The sequence below is a fragment of the Cebus imitator genome, unplaced genomic scaffold, assembly GCF_001604975.1.
Source record: "Cebus imitator isolate Cc_AM_T3 unplaced genomic scaffold, Cebus_imitator-1.0 Scaffold2, whole genome shotgun sequence".
In the NCBI taxonomy this organism is placed as follows: Eukaryota; Metazoa; Chordata; class Mammalia; order Primates; family Cebidae; genus Cebus; species Cebus imitator.
Window position 1 is genome coordinate 9407915 of NW_016107317.1, and position 9411 is coordinate 9417325.

Sequence of the window (9411 nt, forward strand, 5' to 3'; positions counted from 1 at the left end):
GGTTTCTCCATGTTGGTCAGGCTGGTCTCGAACTCCTGACCTCAGGTGATCCGCCCACCTCGGCCTCCCAAAGTGCTGGGATTACAGGTGTGAGCCACTGTGCCCGGCCAGGAGTGGCTTTCTAATAGAAGTCCAGATGTCTGCTTATAAAACACCATTTCATTTGGGATTCTCAAATTTGGGTTCCTGGACCATTTGCTTCAGAGTCACCTGGGGAATGTGTTAAAAATAAAGATCCTGGGCTGGGAGAGGTGGCTCACACCTGTAATCCCAGCACTTTGGGAAGCCGAGGCAAGTGGATCACCTGAGGTCACGAGTTAGAGACCAAGCCTGGCCAACATGGTGAAACTCCATCTCTACTAAAAATACAAAAAATTAGCCGGGCATGGTGGCGTGCTCCTGTAATCCCAGCTATTTGGGAGGCTGAGAGAGAACTGCTTAAACCCAGGAGGCAAGGGTTGCAGTGAGCTGAGATCACACCATTGCACTCCAGCCTGGGTAACAGAGCAAGACTCTGTCTTAAAAAAAAAAAAAAAAAAAAAGATCCTGGCTGGACGTGGTGACTTTGGGAGGCTGACACAGGCAGATCACTTGAGGTCAGGAGCCTGGCTAACAAGGTGAAACCCCATCTCTACTAAAAATACAAATTTATCCAGGCGGGTGGCGCAGGCCTGTAGTCCCAGCTACGTGGGAGGCAGAGGCAGGAGAATCACTTGAGCCAAGGAGGTGGAGGTTGCAGTGAGCTGAGATCGTGCCACCACACTCCAGCCTGGGCGACAGAGTGAGACTCTGTCTCAAAATTTAAAAAATAATAAAGATCCTCAGGCCCATTCCAGATTGACTGGTTGGAATCTGAGAGTTGGGGCCTGGGAATCCGGATTTTAACAGGTGCTTCAGGCGATTCTGGGACAAAGCTCTATTTGAGGACCACTGCCTTGGGCCAACCTCTTCATTTTTTCTTTTGAGGAAACTGAGACCCACAGAAGATACGTGGTTTTTCTAAGGTGACAGGGCCATTAAGAGGAAGGACCAAGAGAAAACTCAAGGCGTCTAAGACCTGTCGTGGACCCAACTGGGCTGGTGCTAATGGGGGCTGATCTTTCCCCTGGGGTCTTGGCTTTCCTATTTCCTGATCTGGCTCTTCCTGCCACATTCTGCTTTCTCCTTTTTGGAGAAATCCTGGAACTGTTGAGTGTCAACCCTAAAGGTCAATGTTGGCAACCAGGGAACCATGTTACTGAGCCAGTCATTCAGCAATTCATCCATTCACTGGATCCTAGCTGAGCTTTACAATGTTCCAGGTACTGGGTACAGATATGCAGTGAATACATAGGCAAGGCACAACATCTGACCTCAGGGAACTTCCACTCTCGTGGAGAAGACAAACCGAACAAGTAAGCAAGTAAAGGAATGAGTATGTGTGACTAGTTCCACACTGCGATAAGCCCTAAGAAGGAAATGAATGGGGCACGGCAATAGAGAATAACAAGGTGGGACTTCCTTTGATAGGGTGGCCAGGGGAGGCCTGCCTAAGAAGGTGACATGGATGCCGGCTCTAGCCTCCCCAGGCTGGAAGGGAGCCGTTCGAGCCTCTGGAGCCGTGCTTGGGAACTACCTGGATCCAGGTGGAGGTCCTGGGTTAAGCAATGGCGGAGGGTTGGAGCTGAATTGCCAGCCTCTCACTTGGCATGGAAACCAGCAGTCTCCTTCCATCGAGTAGAAGGTTGGCAGAAGGGAGAACAGAACGGGGAGCTGCACAAGGCCAAGATCAAGGCTGCTCCCTTGGTTGGGGAGCATGCTTTTTCCTCCATGGGGCTGAGTCCATAGCCCTGTGGCCATACTGAATGTTGAGAAGGAGGCAGGAGCCTCCTTTCCCCAGGAACTCTCCTGTTTCACCTTCCTCCCACCTCTTTCCCTTCTCCGTCATCTCCCCAATTGGGGAACCTCTGTGCCAAGTCCCTCCCCTCTGGTCTAGCCTGCTCCCTCTGTGGCCACTGGGATTTATTTACTTGGCTCAGGAATCACCAATGAGAGAGGGTCAAGGCCTACAGAGGACCTGGGCCCTGGAAAAGAGGAGAGAACCAGAAAGGCAGGCTGGGGTTGGGACCAGAGAGGACAGGGCTTAAGGGAGAGTGGAGGCTGGGACAGGAGAGGTACACCAGGAAGACCTGAGCCCATGTGGCCCTTTGGCTGGGCTCTCCAGAGTCTCTCCTGGGCACTTGCAATCTCCTACTCAAACTGAGGGAGACTCTGAGACCAGAGGGCCAGATGGAACTGATTCAAGCCACCGGCTCTACGTCAGCTGGGAGGAAATGCCCCTATCTGGTCCACCTGCAGCCCTACGGCTTCACCCCTCTCTCAGGAGGTTAACTTTCACATTAGCAACTTGAGCTTCAGGTTCCGGCTCTAGGCCAGCAGGCTTCAGCCCCTCTCACCTGCAGCCTCTTCTCCCAGAAAGGTTTTTCTGCGGACTCAGAGCTTAAGGCTGCAGGAAGGTATTCCCTGGCCTTGGCCCTTTCCTTAAAGACGTGAGTGTCAGAGGAGCCCTCATGCCAGGTGGGCTTTCCCACCTGCACACTGCCAAGGCTGTCTTTCCACCCTGGGTCTCTCTCTAGAGGCTGCTCAGTGTTCTCCCTGACTCCAAGACCTTCCCTGCCCAAGCTCCACAGCCCCCACAGCAGGATGGGGAGGGGACTTCTCCTCGCAAGGAGGGCCCTGGGCTAAGCTCGCCATCCTCACCCTGTCTTCACACCACTTCCTTTTTTCTCCATGTTGGCTGCAGGGATTGGACACCCTAGTGGTCAGAAGCTTTAGGCCTATAGGGTCAGCTTCATCCTGGGGATCCTTAGGGGAACTCCATTCCCCTTCAGTTCAGCTTCCTCCCTGCAGGGCCTGTTCCAAGGAGCCGTGCTGTGACCCCTGAGGTGACCCAAGCCCAGAAGTCCCATTCCCCTCCACCCCAGCCCCGAGAATGGCAGGAGCAGCGGGGCAGTCTGAGAGTTACAGGTTCGGAAAGAGTCCGGGGTGGGGGAATTCGGCAATTGGGCTGTAACCGTCTTGTTTTGCTTGCCCCACAAACCTGCACGTCCGGGGCGTCCGCTGCGCCCTCCCGGGCGCGTTCAGGTTATAGAACTGCTCTCAGAATGACAGGCTGGTGGCACCCGGCTGGGGCGGGGGGTGGAGAGGTGAAGGGGGAGCCCCAGGCAAGGGGGAGCTGGAGGGTTAAAAATAGCTGCAGCCTTGTTTCGGTTAGCAAATGTGGAGGCGGGGAGCTGGAGGCGGGGCGGGCGGCGGACGATGTTTGCCCGCAGCACAGGGCTGTGCTTCCCCTGGGTCCCGGGAGTGAGTCACGGCGGAGACGCTGAGGAGGTGCTAGCGCAGCACCCCACCCCCACGGGGCGAGGGGCTGAGCGCAGGCTTCTCCCCCGGCTTCCAGCACTAAAGGAGGTGTGACTGTCCCTTCCAGGCCACCTTGAGAGTGAGCAAGGGGTATCGTGTGATAATGGGGAAGAAATGTGCCATTCTGACGCTAGAGACCTGGTTTGAATCCCAGCCGAAAGGTGCGGGATCTTGAGCAAGGATGCTGATGGCTCTGAGACTCGATTTCCTAGTTTTAAGTGGGGCGTTTCTCTATGCATATGTAAACACTTGGTGCTTAGAGCACTCTACAGATGTTAATTATCGTCTTAGACCCTACTGTGTCCCTGGCAAAGCCTGGCAGGAGAGCTTCCTGTAAGGACGCAGAGGGAGGAATGGGATGGCCTTGGCTCGGTTTCTCCTGCAAGTGTGATCATGGGCACATTTCGCTCTGTGCCTCCGCTTCTTCATCTGTAATGTAAAAATAATTACAGTTTCAACTTTATGGAGTTGCTATAAAGATGAAAGGAGATAATGTAAATAAAGTTAACTCCATGCCTGGTATGAAGTCAGTGCTCACTGAATATTTGTCATTATTATTAATGTTATTGTTCATATTTTCTGAAGGTCAGGCATAGGGAACATTGCAGCATGAAGAACAGAAACTGGGCCTAGCCTCAGTTCACAGAAAAAACCAGGCCAAATCCCTGTTCCAGATTCCTCCACCCATCAGGGCCTGGAACAGCCAGAGCCTGTAGCCAGAAGTCATAGGGTGGACCCCTGCTTCTCTCCTTCACTTCACCTCCCCCAGTCTTACCCAGTGAGGCAGGGGGAGGAGGGACCTCAGGGCCTTGAAGCCAGCTGGCCCTGGAGAGGGGCTGCTGTGCCAGCTTGAGGAGGGTCTGGGAGGGGCTGCCCCTGATGGCCCTGCCCCTGATGAATGGCCCTAATGTGGAGTGGAGTACCTTGCCAGCATCTGCTGGCGTGACCTTTATTTTAGCCCTTCCTTGTTGCTCTTATGAAGAACATGAGGCAGAGGAGGGGTGGGCAGGTCAGTGATGTCAGCAGTGAGTATTCCCAGCACAGCGGCTCTGGAAGAGGCATGAGGCATTTCTTTCAGGAAATGATCATTATTCAGCCAGAAGGCATTCATTAAGTAAGTCCTGACTTTGTGCCCAGCCCTGTGCTGGGCCCTTGATGGGATTCTGGAGAGGCAGAGGACACACTAGGTTGTAGAAAACATGGAACCTCAGAGTATAGATGGTTCAGGAAGACACGGGGGCGATGAAAGCCCTGTGGACTAATTCTCACGGGAACCCGAGGTCACACTTTAACTTTGCAGCCAAGGGCTGTACCATCGTTATGTGTGTCTATGTACATGTATATGGTGCTTTATTATTACAGAGGCAGTCCATGTGCATTGTGGATACTCAGACAGGACAGAACAGCAAAAACTAAAAAATAAAAAACATCACAGACCCGTCAGTGAGAGATCACTGCACACCTTTCCATTTCCTTATGTGTCTAATGTGTTGTAATTTTTACCAAAGTGAGATTACTCTGCATATGCTGCTTTTTCAGTCAGTGATTTCCACCTTCCATTATGGTAAATTTTCATCTTACTGAATTCCCAGTTGGCCAGAAATTGTCCTTATGGCTGGTTTGTCCAAGTCAGTGCCCAGGACCATTCATCTGTATGTTGAGTGCCCTCTGAATGCTGTGGAAGCACCCTGGCTGGATTTGTGATCTGGAAAAACCCCTTCAACCAAGACTCAACCAAGGCTGCAAAAGGGGATCAGGTCGCCTGGAGAATCTACCAACTAGACTTCTGCGGTCTTCAAAAATAATAGGCAAAACGAGGGGGATTCTAGGGCACCACTGGGATGGGACCTCTAGGATATTTACTTTCACAAATGTTACTGTGGCATCCCTGTGAGTGTCAGCATTCACAGCTTGTGGCTATTCACATACGAGATGCCTTAGTTTGGTTTGCCTGGTTCTTACTGAGTGCAGACCAGGGTCTCCGTTGTGGCTTCCGCCTTCCTCTGCCCCAGATCCAGGGATGCTGATAGCCATGTGGCTGTGTTCCTAGTCTCTAGGAAGCTGCCCTGAAGGCAGATGCTCCCTTTTGCACTTGTGGGTGCTTCTAGCCCTTCCACCTTCCCAAGGCCTGCCTGTGGGTGAGGCCCGGGAATGAGAGACAAAGAAAGAAAGAGAGAGACCTTTTCCTCCCAAGAGAATTTTCCCCTTTGTACCCACTCTGAGGGTGACTTGCTCTGGTTATGCAACCCGCATTTTGTAGAGGGCTTGACAGTTTCCAGAGAGCTCACGCAGCGTTTGATCCTCCGTGGCGGCCCTGGGAGGTTTGCTTGTTTAGTTATACCCTGCTGGAGGCAGCTAACAGGAAACACTATAAAGTGTTTAAACGGTACACTTTAAAATGGTAAAATGTACATTTAAAAAGCAAGGAAAATAGAAGATGAAAAAGAAAGTGAGGATGACAGGGGCGGAGCACAGCACGCTTTGTGGGAACAGACTGGCACTGGGAGCATACCCTAGGACTGCACTGTGTCTTACATCCCCTTGCCCCCTCGGTGGCCTCACCCCACCCCCTACTAGGAGGCAGGCTGAGTTAGCAGTCCACACCGGTGTACTGATGCTAAGCTTAGCTCCTGGAGTCCCAGCAGCTACACTTACCATCTATATGACCTCAGCAAGTTTCTGAACCTCTCCAAACCTCAGTCTCCTCACTGCAAAATGAGAATAATAATAGTATCTAGGCTGGGCCTGGTGGCTCACGCCCATAATCCCAGCACTTTGGGAGGCCAAGATGGGTGGATTGAGTGAGTTCAGGAGTATGAGACCAGCTTGGCCAACATAGTGAGACCCTGTCTCTACCAAAAATACAAAAATTATCTGGGAGTGGTGGCACGTGCCTGTAATCCCAGCTACTTGGGAGGCTCAGCAGGAGGATCGCTTGAATCTGGGAAGCAGAGGTTGCAGTCAGCCGAGATCATGCCACTGCACTCCAGTCTGGGTGACAGAGTAAAACTCTGTCTCAAATAAATAAATAAATAAATAAATAAAACAGTATCTACCTTACAGAGTTGTCAGGACTACTTGAAGTAGTACAATTAAAATGCTTAGTGGGGCAGGGCGTGGTGGCTCACGCCTGTAATCCCAGCACTTTGGGAGGCCATGATGGGTGGATCACTTGTGGTCAGGAGTTCAAGACCAGCCTGGCCAACATAGTAAAACTCCACATCTACTAAAAAGAATTCAAAAATTAGCCAGGCATGGTGGTGGGTGCCTGTAACCCCAGCTACTTGGGAGGCTGAGGCAAGAGAATCACTTGAACCCAGGAGGCGGAGGTTACAGTGAGCTGAGATCCAGCCACTGCACTCCAGCAAAGAGAAAAACTCGGTCTCAAAAAAAAAAAAAAAGGTTAATGGGTTAATGGGAGGAGATTGCCCCCCCAAAAAAATGCTTAAGACAATAGCCAGCACACAGTAAGCATTAACACGTAATTGTTGATCATTATTAATATTAATTAATAATTAGAATACTATTACTACTTGTTGATACTGTAACTTAAACATTTCCCTGGCAATCTTGGGAGTGGGCTGCGTGGCCTTGTGGGTGGCACAGGTGAGAAGAGTAAGGAAGGCACATCTCCTTGCTTGGCCTGCAGCTGGCAGCGGCAGAACCAGTGGGCAAAGCAGGAGCTGGGCACACAGAGGGGCAGGGTCTGGCTGAGGAGGGCCCAGGAGCTAGGGGTGACAAGGAGAGCAAGGGAATGAGTGTGACACCTCAGAGGGGAGAAGGAGCCTCCCCTAGAGGCAGCCTGGGGCGGTGACTGTGCTTCCTGCTGGGACAAACACTGGCCTTTGAGAAAGACTGGCTCACACTGGCTGCTGAGAGGGAGCAGCTGGTCTAAGTGGGGCGCCAGAAGGGTAGAGGAGAAGGGGAGAGATGAAGGCAGAGGCTGGCAGACTTATCCCCATGTTACAGATAGGGCCTCAAATTTTGCCTGCTCAGGGTGTTTTGCTTATGATAGGAAAGATGGTGGTTAGACATCATGGTGAACTTCCTATCTCAGGGATTGGAGATACTGGAGCAGAGGAGTGAGGATGAGTGTGGAACTTATGTCTTTGAGGGCTTTTCGGAACTTAGAAATCATCCTAGGGTAGTGTGGACTAGGGGAGCTCACTGGCTCAGGAATTCCCTAAGTGGGCAGGGCAGTGCAGGGGCAGGACCAGCTGTAAGCCGAAGGCTGTGGGTAACAGGAAGTAGATGCAGGCGCTCCAGGCCTGCCACCCTAGGAAGTAGCTATGCCCTCCCTTTCACTATGGACTTGCAGGGCAGGCTGAGTGGTGGCCTGAGAGGTCCTAGGAGGTGGACAAGGCTGGGAAGACCCCTGTTTTTCTCTGTCAGAGAACAGCAAGTGTTCCCAGAGAGTGCCAGGCCCAGAAACCGACAGCCATATGCAACTCAGAATGGCTCAGCTCCCTGGCCTCAGGTTCTGCCAGGTCTCCATCCTTGAGGAGAGGACACGGGGTAGAGCAGGGGATCTGGGGTGGGCACAACAAACCAGGGAGGATGCTTTCCCACCCCCAGGGAGCTCGAGCTGCTGCTGCCATGGTTACATCTGCTTCCTGTTTGATTCATCTCAAACAGCAGAAGTAGAGGTGGGAGGGGTGACGCTGGCTCCCAGCTCAGGCCACCGCTGCGTGGGGCTGTTTACAACAGTCGCATGTGGGATTCCCAGAAAGAGACTCCAAACCGGACATCCTGCGGCTACAAAATACCCAGGTGTCAAGAGCTAAAAATAGCTGCCTCAGGGCCCCAGCTGCCCCGAGGTAGCGGAGAAAGGGGCACACTCATTGCGGAGGCAGGAGGCTGGCCTTGCCGCCCTTACATCCAGCCTCCTGCTTGGTGCACAGCTGCTGAGCCTGCAGAGCTTCCCTGTCCCCTTGCCTTGGACTGACGGAGGCCTTCGTCTGGGTAGGCAGACATTACGGCTGGCTCACCTGGCAGCTGAGCCTCTGTCCTGATGGGCAGCTGGCTCCTCTGTCTATACAGAGGAATGGTGCAGCTTACTTTGGGACATAAATGAGAGAATCCTAGAGGGACTTCAGACCTTCTAGAGAACGGATATGGTAGGGCGCTGAGAGCAGGGGAGATGGCACTGAGGCTCCTCTAAGACCCCAACCCATTGCCAGCCCCCTGTTCCAAGCATATAGTCCCAAATCTTTGCTTGGTTTCTACAAAGTCAACAGTTGCTCCAAATGATTCTTTGAGACTGTCTTCACGGGCACCCAAAGATGATGTAGCTTCTGCCCTCTCACCTGCGCAGGGCTGGGGATTGCTGCTGGCATGGGTCTCTTTGGGGCTGTGTGATTTTTTCCCATCTTTCTGCATGTTCGTCTAGGTCCTGCAAGTGTCCTGTGCTGACTGGCCTGTGGCGAGTGGGAATGCTGGGGAGAAGGGGTGGAGTGTGTTGGTTGAGAACATGGATTCTGAAGCCCAATTGCCTGTGCTCAAGTCTCAGCTCAACTTCTGCCACTTGTCTGTGACCTCAGACAAGTTATCTAATACTGCTGGGCCTCGGTCAACTCATTTATCTAATGAGAATAAAACAGTAAAGACCTCAGAGGTTTGTCATGGGGACTAGATAAGTTAGCAAATATAAGGCACTTAGAACAACTTCTGGCGCATAATAAGTTGTTCACTTAGAGAAGTTCAGGTGGAAGAGAAAGGGAAGAGACGTAGTTAGGAGAGACTGAGGATAAGATACAGGGCAGGGAGCTGGGCGCGGTGGCTCACGCCTATAATCCCAGGGCTTTTGGAGGCTGAGGCGGGCAGATCACTTGAGGTCAGGAGTTCCAGACCAGCCTGGCCAAAATGGTGAAACCCCATCTCTCCTAAAAATACAAAACTTAGCCAGGTGTGGTGGCGAGCGTCTGTAATCCCAGCTCTTCGGGAGGCTGAGTCAGGAGAATTGCTCGAACCCAGAAGACGGAGGTTGCAGTGAGCTGAGATTGCACCACTGCA

At 52.3% G+C, this 9411-nt stretch overlaps 1 protein-coding gene across 2 annotated transcripts in view; it reads left to right on the plus strand.

The window, feature by feature from the left end:
* The window catches only part of HDAC7 (histone deacetylase 7), a 37333-nt gene that overhangs the window by 3775 nt on the left and 24147 nt on the right, over positions 1-9411 (plus strand). The gene's annotated exons all lie outside the window — the stretch shown is intronic.